The sequence below is a fragment of the Somniosus microcephalus genome, chromosome 4 (genome assembly GCF_052327205.1).
Source record: "Somniosus microcephalus isolate GS21.2 chromosome 4, FLI_Smic_1.0, whole genome shotgun sequence".
Taxonomy (NCBI): Eukaryota; Metazoa; Chordata; class Chondrichthyes; order Squaliformes; family Somniosidae; genus Somniosus; species Somniosus microcephalus.
Genome location: NC_140990.1, coordinates 156,635,761 through 156,650,548, shown reverse-complemented (window position 1 = coordinate 156,650,548; position 14,788 = coordinate 156,635,761).

The following is a 14,788-nucleotide window of genomic DNA, read 5'->3' as shown; positions in this document are numbered from 1 at the left end:
CACACACATGTACACCCCCCCGCACACACGCACACATGTACACCCCCCCACACCCCCCGCACACACATGTACACCCCCCCACACACACCCCCCCCACACATCACACACACCATGTACACCCCCCCACACACACACACCCCACACACGCACACACATGTACACCCCCCACACACACAAACACACACCCACCCCCACACTCACCTACACCACCACACACCCCACACACCCACACCTTTACCCACACACCCACCCACATCCACCCACGCACACACATGTACACCCCCCCCACACACACAACCCACACACACCCACACATACTACACACCCTCACACACCCACACACACCCCTCACACACCACACACTCACACCCACACCACACACACACCCTCACACACAGACACTCCACCCACACACACACTCACACACACCCTCACACACACACACTCACACCCACACACACCCTCACACACTCACACCCACACACACCCCCTCACACACACACACACTCACCCCCACACACACACACCCACCACACACCCTCACACACACACACTCACCCTCACACACACACACACACACACTCACCCTCACACACACCCACCCTCACACACACACACTCACCCTCACACCCTCACACACACTCACCCTCACACACACTCACCCACACACACACACACTCACCCTCACACCCTCACACACACTCACCCTCACACACACTCACCCTCACACACACACACACACACTCACCCTCACACACACCACCCTCACACACACACACTCACCCTCACACCCTCACACAGACTCACCCTCACACACACCCACCCTCACACACACACACACACTCACCCTCACACACACTCACCCTCACACACACTCACCCTCACACACACACTCACCCTCACACACACTCACCCTCACACACACACACACTCACCCTCACACACACACACACACTCACCCTCACACACACTCACCCTCACACACACACACACTCACCCTCACACACACACACACTCACCCTCACACACACTCACCCTCACACCCACACACACACTCACCCTCACACCCTCACACAGACTCACCCTCACACACACCCACCCTCACACACACACACACACTCACCCTCACACACACTCACCCTCACACACACTCACCCTCACACACACACTCACCCTCACACACACTCACCCTCACACACACACACTCACCCTCACACACACACACACACTCACCCTCACACACACTCACCCTCACACACACACACACCCTCACCCTCACACACACTCACACCCACCCTCACACACACACTCACCCTCACACACACACTCACCCTCACACCCACACACACACTCACCCTCACACCCTCACACACTCACCCTCACACACACTCACCCTCACACACACACACACACACTCACCCTCACACACACCCACCCTCACACACACACACACACTCACCCTCACACACACACTCACCCTCACACACACTCACCCTCACACACACACACACTCACCCTCACACACACACTCACCCTCACACACACTCACCCTCACACACACACTCACCCTCACACACACACACTCACCCTCACACACACACACCCTCACACACACTCACACCCACCCTCACACACACACTCACCCACACACACACTCACCCTCACACCCACACACACACTCACACCCACACACTCACCCTCACACACACACACTCACCCTCACACACACACACACTCACCCTCACACCCACACACACTCACCCTCACACACACTCACCCTCACACACACACACACTCACCCTCACACACACTCACACACACCCTCACACACACTCACACCCACACACTCACCCTCACACACACTCACCCTCACACCCTCACACACACTCACCCTCACGCACACACTCACCCTCACACACACTCACACCCACACACTCACCCTCACACACACTCACCCTCACACACACACACACTCACCCTCACACACACCCACCCTCACACACTCACACCCACACACTCACCCTCACACACACACACACACACCCTCACACACCCCCACACACTCACACCCTCACACACACTCACACCCACACACTCACACCCTCACACACACCCTCACACACCCACACGCACTCACACCCACACGCACTCACACACACACAAACACACACACACCCTCACACAGCCACACACACCCCCACGCACTCACACCCACACGCACTCACACCCACACACACACTCACACACCCACACACTCACATACACACACACACCCACATACATACACGTACAAGGTAAGGAAAGAAAGACTTGCATTATCCCCCGCCTTTCACAACCTCAGGATGTCCCATACAGCCAATGAAGTACTTTTTGAAGTGTAGTCACTGTTGTAATGTAGGAAGGGGCGGGGTGGGGCGGGGCAGGGTGGGGTGGGGGTGGGTGGGGTGGGGCGGGGTGGGGCAGGGCGGGGGTGTGGGGGTGGGGCGGGCGGGGTGGGGTGGGGTCTGTGTGTTTGTGATTTCTCAGCATGGTCTCTCTGGAACTGCTGCTCCCACCAGCAGTGTTGGATTATGGAATCAATCCCTTCGATCCCCAAACCAAACAAAACATAACCACGCCAGGATGGAAATAGGATCACGGTCTATGGCAATGTTCGAGCATCCAATGCAATCACCCGGTACCCTGAGAATTGTGCAGCTTCCCACAGCTCAGTTTGCACAACACTTTACAATGCAGAGTGTTGGTGGGATGTCACTGTCGCTCAGCCGGTCAAAGAGACCTCTCGGACGGCTGCTCGGTGCTGCCTGCATACCTCGGGATGGGAAATATCAGCCAGTGTTCAGGCTGCTAATCATTACCCAGTGTCCCAACTGATATGGAGCAGTGTCCCAACAGGGTCCCAGCTGATATGGAGCAGTGTCCCAGCAGGCTCCCAGCTGATATGGAGCAGTGTCCCAGCAGGGTCCCAGCTGATATGGGGCAGTGTCCCAGCAGGGTCCCAGCTGATATGGAGCAGTGTCCCAGCTGATATTGAGCAGTGTCCCAGCAGGCTCCCAGCTGATATGGAGCAGTGTCCCAGCAGGGTCCCAGCTGATATGGGGCAGTGTCCCAGCAGGGTCCCAGCTGATATAGAGCAGTGTCCCAGCTGATATGGAGCAGTGTCCCAGCTGATATGGAGCAGTGTCCCAGCAGGGTCCCAGCTGATATGGAGCAGTGTCCCAGCTGATATGGAGCAGTGTCCCAGTGAGAATCAGCAGCTTCAGCAGAGGAGAGAGAACAGCAATACAGGAAAGTCCATTTATACCATCTTCCAAAAGGGGGCGGAGGAGTGAGTGAGGTTAGTAACAAGCCACTTCCTCCCATACACGGTAATGCTCATTGTGATATTCAAGTGCAAAATATCAATGACATGACTGGAGGAACGGTATTACAGGGCTCTTTCAGGTGAAACCGGTGTGGATTGCAATGATGGACAGACTGTACATGATATAAAGTATAAATCCCTGTCCTATTAGATGGGATGTCCAAACAATCAATCTGACTGGGTCACCAGCCTCTGTACGAACACTGACCCTTCCACTGACCAATCCGTGCTTTACTAAGGGCCTACCGTTACTGGTGGTGAGATCAGTGGCACTCACACAGGGGAACTTAACATCCACCACCACTCATAGGGTTTCCTTCAGTTGGAGATAGCCGCAAGCCAAGAAATGCTTAGCGACTTCAGATCCTTCTCACTAATGCCAGAAACGGATGGTAAAGAATTCACTATTCCCATGAATAAAGTACCGCCATTTGTGGTACTGAGCCACATAGACCAGTAGGTTCATTTCAACTTGGTCGCTGGTTGGGATGTGACAATTGGCAAGGAGAAATTCAATCGACATACAACTCACACCCGTTGCATTGGGAAGTCTCTGGGCCCGGTTGTTTGGCAAGAGCAGGCTTTCCTTGTCATCAACATAGAGAGACAAGAGAGAGAGACACACACACAGGAACTAAGGCGACAGAGACAGTCACATTTTTACACAGAAAGTTGCAAGAGCAAGAACCTTGTCCCAGGCTGAGAAAGAGAATGCAGGACTGTGGTTAGGAGTTATTTTAAGTCAAGTAGGATGACCCACTGATATAGGAAAGCATAGCATATCTATTAGTTTGTATTATTACACAAAGACAAGTTGTGAATCTGATCATAACTGCTGCTCTGCATGTCCATTTGTCTAAAATCATCTTTACAATAACGTGCTTTTATATCGTGCTTTTAATGTAGAGAGATGCCCCAAGGAGTTTCACAGAAGCGTAATCAGACAAAAATCAATACCAAGCCAAAGAAGGAGAGATTAGGAGGGTAACTTAAAGATTGGTCAGAGAGATAGGTTTTATGGAGGGTTTTAAAGGAGGAGAGCGTGGCAGAGGGGTTTAGGGCGGGAATTCCAAAATGCCGGGTCTAGACAGCTGAAGGCACGGCCCCCAAAGGTGCGATGAAGGGAGTGGGGGATGCGCAAGAGGCCAGGTTCGTTAGATATCGCGCAGATATCGCAGAAGGTTGTAGGGCTGGAGGAGATTACAGAGATAGGGAGGGGGCGAGGCCAGGGAGGGATTTAAAGATGAGGATGAGAATTTTAAAGTTGAGGCGTAATGATCTGTATCAGGTCTCCTCACCGGGTGTTTTCTCAGCCCACATTCAGAGAGATTGAAGTACACGTGTGAGAAACACCGACATCCAGCAAACACCATTGTTACATGGGTTATGTTATTGTGTAGATAGATACGGGGCAGTACGTGTAAGATGCACGGATCACTTATGGTGATGCACAATGTTCCCGCTAAGGTGCGCGGGCGTGCGGCCACGCATCAATCGGGAGGTCCCGCGAAGGCCACTCACCAGCTAATGCCGCTGGAAGAGATACCGCGCAGCAAATTTACAGGGACTGCGCACGAAAAAAAACCTAGAGGGAACTTGGTGGCGTCTAGCACTGCTGTACCCGAGGAAGTGTCCCCTGGCTGGGGAGTCTAGAACCAGGGGTCACAGTCTCAGAATAAGGGGTCGGCCATTTAGGACTGAGATGAGGAGAAATTCCTTCACTCAGAGAGTGGTGAATCTTTGGAATTCTCTACCCCAGAGGGCTGTGGAGGCTCAGTCGTTGAGTATATTCAAGACAGAGATCAATAGATTTTTGAATATTAAGGGAATCAAGGGATATGGGGATAGTACAGGAAAGTGGAGATGAGCTGGAAGATCAGACATGCTGAATGGCGGAGCAGGCTTGAAGGGCCAAATGGCCTACTCCTGCTCCTATTTCTTATGTTCTTATGCCAATTCTTATCCCAGCAAGACTCAGCACCTTCATGAGAGAAAACCTTGGGGCTGAGGGGGTACGGGGAAGATGGGGGGTAAGAAAAGCACTGGTTTATTTTCTGCGGCAGTGGTTAAGTAACCAGTGCACTAAGACACAAAGATTTACAGTCAGAGGACACACTCCCGGCTCCATTCTGGCTGGACTGAGGGTGGAGGGGAATCCTCAACCACAGGCCTGGCTAGTATCGCCATCTCTGGTTGGACGGATTCCTGGAGGTTTCATCCCGGCCAGTCAATCAACCATTTTTCCACCTCCAATATTTTCATAACTAAAATGAAAAAGCACACAATTTATTGTAATGCCCCCTATGATGTTTTTCCTGGATTCCTCACAGCAGTGCCCTAGGCCTGTCCCATCTGGTGGACGGGATCTTGAGGTACTTTTAAGTGCCGTGGGCCAACAGTTATCCATCAATCAACATCACTAAAACAGATGATCTGGTCATTTATCTCATTGCTGTTTGCGGGATCTTGCTGTGCATAAATTGGCTGCCGCGTTTCCTACATTACGACAGTGACTACACTTCAAAAAGTAGGTCATTGGCTGTAAAGCGCTTTGGGACGTCCCGAGTTTGTTAAAGACGCCGTAGAAATGCACGTTATTCCTTTCCTCTTTCGTGGTGATAGAGCTTCTCCTGCTGAAGGTGCTCACAAGCGCCACGTCAGGGGCACCCGCATTCTCGTGGGTCTCACGAGCTACCGCCGGCCTCCATTTAACCTGTAGCTCCAAAGCACAAGTTGTGCGGGATAAAGGTCGGTGGGGGGGTGGGGGGGAGAGCAGTATGGGTTGGCCATTGGGCTCAAGCAAGGCTGGATCTGTCGGCCTAAAAGTGTCAGCTGTGGCTCAGTGGGTAGCACTCTCTAGGTGGGAGGGGCTAGGAGTGAACCAGGTGTTACTGGTTGCCTGATTGCAGCAGGGAGTTGGAGTGAGTTTGTAAAAAGTTGGTGGTGGGTTTTGGGGTTTTTGTTTTCAGGTTTGAGGGCCTTTTTGGCCCACAAAAACAGCCAGATGGCTGCTGAGGGCCCCTCAAAGGACAGTGTTCCCAAGAGGAATTTAATTAGGGAAGAAACTGTGGTTGGAAGGGAAAGAAAAAGGCCCAAAGATTTGGGCCGGGACCCCAGGAGGTTTGGAAAAGAAAACACGGTGGTGGTTCAGTGCGAGGACAAGGAGATACGAGCTTGGGATATTATCCAAGCGGTACATGAGGACTGTGGCGAGGGAAGCTGCTTTGCCTGCCGACCAAAGCCGAATGTTGGGTTCGAGGTGACGGTCAGTGGCCGAGAGGGGGTGGAAAGACTTTTACTCAGTCTGAAAGTTGGCGATAAGTTGTTGGAGGTATCTCTGCTATATTCGGAAGAGGTGGTGGTCTCATTCTTAAACTTGCCAGTTTATATTGAGAACGAAGTGCTAATCAAAAAGTTGGAGTCGTGGGACATTAAAATTTGCTCAGCAATAAAGAGGAGGTACTATCCAGGAACACGGGTAGCAGACGGAACCCATTACGTAAAGGTGCGGTTCCCAGAGGGGATGAGGTCATTACCGTACAGCATGAAATTCGAGACACTGGAAGGAGTGCAGTACTTTCGAGTGCTGCATGATAACCAAGTGAAGGTTTGCTATTATTGTCTTGGACACGACCATCTTGTAAGAAACTGTCCCGACTTGTACTGTTATAATTGCGGCGAGTCTGGACACATAGCTCGGAGCTGCAAGGCGGCGAGCTGTGGGGTGTGTCACAAAGGCCCCACCTGCTGTGAGTGTGAGGCAGAAGGAAGCTCTATGAGTGATGAGGAGATGGGAGAAGGAGCAGGAGATGTGAGTGAAACGGCCGGAGGAGCGGAGCAGTCGGAGGACACAGCTGGTAAACTGAAGGAGAAAAGAGCACAGGAAAGCACAGGAAGAGGCAGAAAATTGCAGAGCAGAGAACAGGATGGAGATGGTGGAAAATACACCAAGTACAGTGAAAAAGAACAAAGACAGCAGCGGGCAGCAAGGGTCGAGTGCAGACTTGAGCCTTAATACGGTTCAGCTCTCCCTAAAGAATTTGGTGTCCGCGGGGGAGAGGAGGTGGGAGCGGGGTGCGTGGTAAATGTAAGTACTCCAAAGAAAGACGGGGAGTCGGACATCTCAGTGAGCAGGAGCGGGCAAGACAAGGAGAGGGTGCAAGAGGCAGGAGCCTTAAAGGGGCAGCAGGACGGGAGCGGCGAGACAAAGACGCCAGAAGGGAACAATATAGGTGCGCCATTGTCCCATAGAGAGAAGGATCATGGAGCAAGGGTCAGAGGTGGAGATGAGGTCGAAGGGAGCGGCACTGTTGGAGAAACCGCGATAGCAGGAAGACTCTCTATGGGAGATGATGTATCTGACGGGGAGCAGGATTATGTATCTGACGAGGAGCAGGCACAGAGGGTTGCAGAAGAGCTTGAGAGTGAGGAATTAGAGGGGGACAGAGACATGGAAGTCGGGGGTGGGGTGGCATCATGTGGAAGGGGAAAGGTTAGTGAGGGGCAGAAGGAGGGAGAAAGGGCAGCTCCTGGGCCCAAACTTAATGCAAGGAAGAGGCTGAAACAGCAGGGAAGGTTCAAACAGGAGGTGAAAAAGAGCTGGAGGCTGCAGGAAAAAGCAACAGCTGCCCGAAAAGTTGAGAAGGAGCATGAGAGGAGGGAAGAGCCAGAGATTAAATGATGGGGAGATTATCAGGCATACTTCCCTTCTTTGGAGCCATGATTACATTGGTCTTGATTAATGTGAACGGACTGAGGGGTGAGAAGAAATTGCAGCAGTTGTTGCAGGGTTTTAAAGGTACGGACTTGTTGTGTCTGCAAGAAACCTTTTGGTATGAGGATATCCTAGAAAGAGTTCAGAAGGTTTGGAAGGGAGAGGTGTTTGCAAGTTGTGCAAACAATAACCGTAGCGGGGTGGCTGTTTTGGTGAGTCCGTCCATAAAAGAGAACGTTGCCTTGGTGGACAAGGACACTGAGGGGAGATTTTTACGGCTAAGGGTAAAAATGGAAGGATTTAATTGCGATCTCTTTAATATCTATGCACCGAACGACCATTGCAAGCGTCGCGAGTTTTTTCGGGGGTTATTCACTGAAGCGGCAGAGGTGGAAAATCCTTGTATAGTGGGGGATTTTAATGTATTTTTATCTCGGATGGACATTTCAGCCCAGGTGACCTTTAAGGATGATAACTCCAGAGGAATGATTGTAAAAATGATGGCAAATTTAAATTTGAGAGACTTATGGAGGGATCGGAACCCCATAAAAAGGGAGTTCTCCAGATCAGGTTGGGTGGGTGATGTTTTAAAACAGAGCTGAATAGATTTTGTGTTAATGCGGGAAGGGTTAAGTTCTGAGGTGATGGAGATTTAGTATAAAAAAGTATTTTTTAGTGATCACTCGGCTTTGGTTCTTAGAATTAGGAACAGCAGAGTTAAGATCGGTTCAGGGGTGTGGATTTTAAACAATCAATACCTGAAAGAAATTGCTTATAAAGAAGGGATTATAAATATAATAAAGAATGCTCGGAAGGAACCTTTGTTCTTGAAAGAAAGAAGAGTTTGGTGGGACAATTTCAAATATGAGGTAAAAGTTTTTTCGGTACGTTATGGGAAAAAGAGGGCGGCAGCTAACCGGCATCGAGAAGAGAATATAAACAAAAGGTTTATGGATGTATGTAAAGCAGTTGACGGAGGGGATAAGGGAGCGGAGACTAAGTTCCGGGTGCTAAAGGAAGAGTGGGAATTATTGCAAGCTGAAAAATGCAAGGGGGCCATTCTCCGTGCAAAGGCTAGAGATGCATTGGAGGGTGAAAGATGGACTAGATATTTTCTAGAGCAAGAGAAGCTGCAACAGAGATTATCATTAATTGAAGAGTTGAAGGTTGGAGAGAAGATCATTCATGAAAGTGGGGAGATTTTAGAGGCGGCTAGCAGCTTTTATCAAGAGTTATATACAAAAGAAGACATTTCCAATTTGGCGATGGAGAAGGTTACTGCTTTTATTGAAGAGGATTTAAAAGAGGATGAGAGAAGCATGTGTGACAAAGAAGTAGGATTAGCGGAAATAAAAGTAGCAATAAGTGGAATGAAGAGGGGGAAAAGCCCAGGGTCCGATGGACTAAGTGCAGAATTTTATAAAGAATTTTGCGAGATTTTAAGTCCATTGCTCTTAGGAGTTTTTAAGGAAATTAAAATTGAGGGAAGCCTGGCCCCATCTATGAGGAGAGGGATCATAAGCTTAGCTTATATAAAAATAAAGGGGCTAGACGGGATCTGAAGAATTGGAGGCCCATCACATTATTAAATGTGGATTATAAAATCTTGGCGAGGGTTATGGCAAATCGTTTGAAGGAGGTGTTACCGCAGATAGTTTGGCCCTCTCAGTCCTATGGAGTCATAGGCCGGGACATCGCAGACTCTGTGGTCTCAATCCGAGATGCGATAGAGCTCATGGAAGAGAGTGGGAGGGAGGCTTATGTATTAAAGATAGATCAAGAGAAAGCCTTTGATAGGGTCTCTCGTGAGTTTTTATTGAAGGTTTTGGAAGCATTTGGTTTCAAGGAAAATTTCATTCAGTGGATAAGGATTTTTTATTCAAACATATTTAGCTGTGTTAAATGTAATGGTTTTTTATCCAAGTATTTTCCGATACAGAGATCAGTGAGACAGGGTTGTCCACTGTCCCCATTGTTGTACACATTGGTAGCAGAACCATTAGGTTACATGATGCGAAAGAAACAAGGTGTAGTTGGGATTGTGGTCCCCAGTTCTGGGCTGGTGTCGGTGATACACCAATATGCAGATGACACAACCTTAACATTGAGAAATGGGGAGTCAGTGAGGAAAGCTATGGATGTAGTGGAGGAATATTGTAGAGCTTCAGGAGCCAGAGTGAATTATAGTAAGTCCCAATGCCTGGTTGCAGGGAGGGGTAGGGGGGAATGGTTGGGGGAATGTCCCTTTAAGGTGGTGGAGGTTTTGGAAGTTCTGGGGATGCATATGGGGTGCAAGAAAGGCAGGGATGAAGTGGATCGATTAAATTGGGAACCGAAGGTTATGAAAATTAAAAAGATTTTGGGAAGATGGGAAAGAAGGTGGTTGAAAGTGCAAGGAAGAGCGACAGTGGTGTCTGCTCTCCTGCTATCTAAGCTATGGTACTTATTGACGGTGGAGGATATTCCTGAGTGGGCGGAAAAGTCCATCCGAGAGGCTTGTGTGAGGTTTTTATGGGAAGGGAAACCAGCCTTGGTGGCTTACAATACCAGCATTGGACGGAGAAATCAGGGAGGACTCAATTTCCCAGATATTGATTTGAAGAAAAAGTCCTTTAGAATCAAATGAGTGAAGAGATTTCTTCAGAAGTCAAATACAAGTTTTTGGAAGAGTTGTTTTGAGCATTTTTAAAAACGAAGTGGGATAGGAGGGCAGGGGATATTGTATATGGAATACAATAATATGTTTTTGAAATCGATTAAACTTCTCCCTAGGTTTTATAAGGGGGTTGTAGAGACTTGGGCCCAATTTTTAAAAAGTGTGCAGTTTATGCCCAAGGGGGCTGAGGAATTTTTAGAACAGCCCTTATTTTTGAACAGGTGGGTCAACATCGAAGGAGAGGTTTTATTTAATTAAGCTTTTATAAAAGCTGGGATTATATCTGTGAAAGATGTATTATACGAGGTAATTCCAGGTTGGTTGCCGGAAGCGATAGTGAGGGACATGGTGTGGGAGGAGGATCAGGAGGTAGAGGAAAAAGCAATAGGAATCATGTATGAGACGATTGTGAGGGCAATGCCACAGGATTGGATGGAAGAAATAAATGCGGAAATCTCCAAAGGAAGTAAAATGCGTCCTGCTTTTCCAAGCTTTGTACTGGAGAAAGGGGGAGAGTTGGTCTAATTTGACAACTGTAATACTCAAGATTTCTATGAGGTATTCAGAGAATGGAGATTCAAGACACCTGCTGGTCAGGAGTTTTGGCAGAGTATATACCCACAGCTGGACTTCAACAGGATTTGGAAGGGAGTGTGGGCGAATTTTAAATGTCCAGAATGGATTGAACTGGATTTCAAATTGACTCATAACCGGATTTTTACCATGACGGTCTTGTGCAAGATTGGACGAGTGGAGGCGACAACTTGCCCAGTGTGTGGGACACGGGATGAGACTCTGTCCCATTTACTGGTGTTATGTCCGCAGTTAAATGACTTTAAGTACTATGTTCGACAGTTGTGTGAAGCTTTTTTGCTGGGTGGGAACCGAAGAGCGAGAATGGGAATCCCGTGGGACTCAATTTTGAGATGGGGATTGCAGGAGAGTCTGCCCGAGTCTAGCGGAGCGGCAATTAATTTAATGTTCAGTTTGGCTAGATTCGTGATTGTGCAAAGAAGGAATGCTCTGTTTTTTAAGGGGAGGAGAATCAATCTGAAAGAGTATTTTAAATATAAGCTAAAAGATAATTATAAGGCTCTGTGGATGTTTTATTCAGAAAGGAATTTAAGGATAGTATTTTACAACCAATTTTTAAAATACAATCGATTAATATATGTTACAGGAGACAAATTAAACTTCAGGTTTTGATGTTAAAATGTGATGGCGGAATGGCTGTGCAGAGCGGCGGAATTGATTTGTATCATACAATGAAATGATCACGATGTTGTAAATGTTCTTAAGGTTCAATAAAGTATATTAATTTAAAAAAAAGTGGGTAGCACACTCGCCTCTGAGTCAGAAGGTTGTGGGTTCAAGTCCCATTCCACAGGACTTGAGCACATAAAGCTAGGCTGACACTCCAGTGCAGTGCTGAGGGAGTGCTGCACTGTCGAATGTGCTGTCTTTCGGATGAGATGTTAAACCGAGGCACCGTCTGCTCTCTCAGGTGGACGTAAAAGATCCCATGGCATTATTTTGAAGAAGAGCAGGGGAGTTATCCCCAGTGTCCTGGGGCCAATATTTATCCCTCAATCAACATCACTAAAACAGATTATCTGGTCATTATCACATTGCTGTTTGTGGGACCTTGCTGTGTGCAAATAGGCTGCCGCGTTTCCCACATTACAACAGTGACTCCACTCCAAAAGTACTTCAGTGGCTGTAAAGCGCTTTGAGATGTTGGGTGGCCGTGAAAGGCGCTATATAAATGAAGTCTTTCTTTCTAAAAGGGGGCACAGGTCTTGGAGTGGGGGTTTGGTGGGACGAGTAGACTGAGAATAAAAGCGACTGCCAACCCTGAAAATGGGAAAAGTCTGCTCTCAGAGAGGTAAATACAGCTTTAAAAAAAAGTAAAACAGCTTATAAAGCCAGCCACCCTGCTCAACTCCAACTGGGACACTCCGATGCGGCCAGGCCTACCTGTACATGTCCCCAGCACCGAGAGGGAAGCTCCGCTGGCCACTGTCCACAGGGAAGAGGGCCGCCAGCTTGTGGAAGGTGTCTGTGGGCAGAAGGGAAGCAGCAGATATTTCTCAGCCCTGCAGTAATCCACTCCCGCCCCCAGGTACTGAACAATCCTTTCCTGTCAATTCACATTCCACAACAGAAAACAAACGCACGGCTTCCAGGTCTGGGCTGTCGTGGATTCGGTCGTCACAACACGGCCGTCAAACTCGGCGTCACTCACTCACACACAAACACAGCTCTCCACCCCCGCCACAGGAATAGAGTCAGGCCTAAGGGGAGAAAGGATTTCATTCACTGTCATCCCTGTATTTACATCCCTGCCCTGCCAAGCCAACCGCAGAGTGACGAGCATCGCTAGTCCGCCAGGATTGGCCTGCAGCCTCCAGCACTTGCAGATTAATCTCCAGGACAGGTTGTCAGCAAACCCCCGGGCACAAACATCCCGACACCGGGGGCCGGTCAACAAGACTGCGTTCTCCTCAATTGTGGGGGGTGACCGGGGGCTGGGGGGGGGACATTGTGGGGGGTGACCGGGGGCTGGGGGGGGGGACATTGTGGGGGGTGACCGGGGGCTGGGAGGACATTGTGGGGGGTGACCGGGGGCTGGGGAGGGGACATTGTGGGGGGTGACCGGAGGCTGGGGAGGGGACATTGTGGGGGGTGACCGGGGGCTGGGGGGGACATTGTTGGGGGTGACCGGGGGCTGGGGGGGGGACATTGTGGGGGGTGACCGGGGGCTGGGGGGACATTGTGGGGGGTGACCGGGGGCTAGGGGTACATTGTGGGGGTGATTGGGGGCTCGTGGGACATTGTGGTGGGTGACTGGGGGCTGGGGGTGACATTGTGGGGGTGATTGGGGGCTCGTGGGACATTGTGGTGGGTGACCGGGGGCTGGGGGTGACATTGTGGGGGTGATTGGGGGCTGGGGGGACATTGTGGGGGGTGACCGGTGTAATGTATGTAATGTATATATACCTTAAAGGAGAGAACTATTTTTTACAGCTCCTGTATACTGTAGTACCGGCAGTGACCACACCTGTATATAAACCCTGAGTAGTGATCTGTATAATTAGTTCTAGAGTAACCCTCATTCAGTAAACACCTGTTGAATCGTTCCCTACAGTCTGTTGTCTGATTATTGAAGGACACAACATTAAGATACACGGACATAACATTGGCGATGAGGCAGATTCGTACCTACCTGCAACTCTGCATCACCTCCCAGGGATTCGCTCCTGGAGAACAGTGGAAGAAGGTCGAGTCCACAAGCACGGGCGTCGACCACGGGCAACCGCCCAGTCATCCAGCGGAGATTTGAGCATCACAAGGGAGGCTGTCGAGAGCCAGGCTTGGCTTTCCAGTCACGGTGGTCCAGCGAAACGGGCTGGCAACAGGTACTGCGCAGACCCTTCCCGGACAGCGATGGGCTAGAGCCCGACCGAGCGGCACAGAAAAAGGCCGAGCAGCGTCGACGGGGGAGACAGAGAGGGTAGAGGGCACAGGGCGCAGCCGGTGTTCAGGACCGAGCGGCGTCAACGGGGGAGAGAGGCGAGAGAGAGCAGAGCGCAGCTGGTGTTCAAGGGCCGAGCAGCGTCAACGGGGGAGAGAGGCGAGAGAGAGCAGAGCGCAGCCAGTGTTCAAGGGCCGAGCAGCGTCAACGGGGGAGAGAGGCGTGCAGGAAAATGCGAGGCGCTGCCATTGCCACGAGGACCGCAGAGAGCGGCGTTGGCAGCAGCGCAGGAGCAGCGCACGAAGCCCACAGGGCGTCGCCATTTGTCACGAGGACTGCCGAGAGCGGCGTTGGCAGCAGCGCGGGAGACGCCATTTTAAGCCGCAGCGGGGAAGAAAGGAAAGCGCGGGAGACGCCATTTTAAGCCAGTCTAACCACACCCAAAAATGCCGAAGAGTGGCAGTATCACAGCGTTCGACAATGAAGTCGAAGATTGGACGACATATGTCGAACGCATAGAAGTATACTGCAAGGCGAATGAAGTGCCAGATGACAAGAAAGCGCTGGCATTGTTGAATT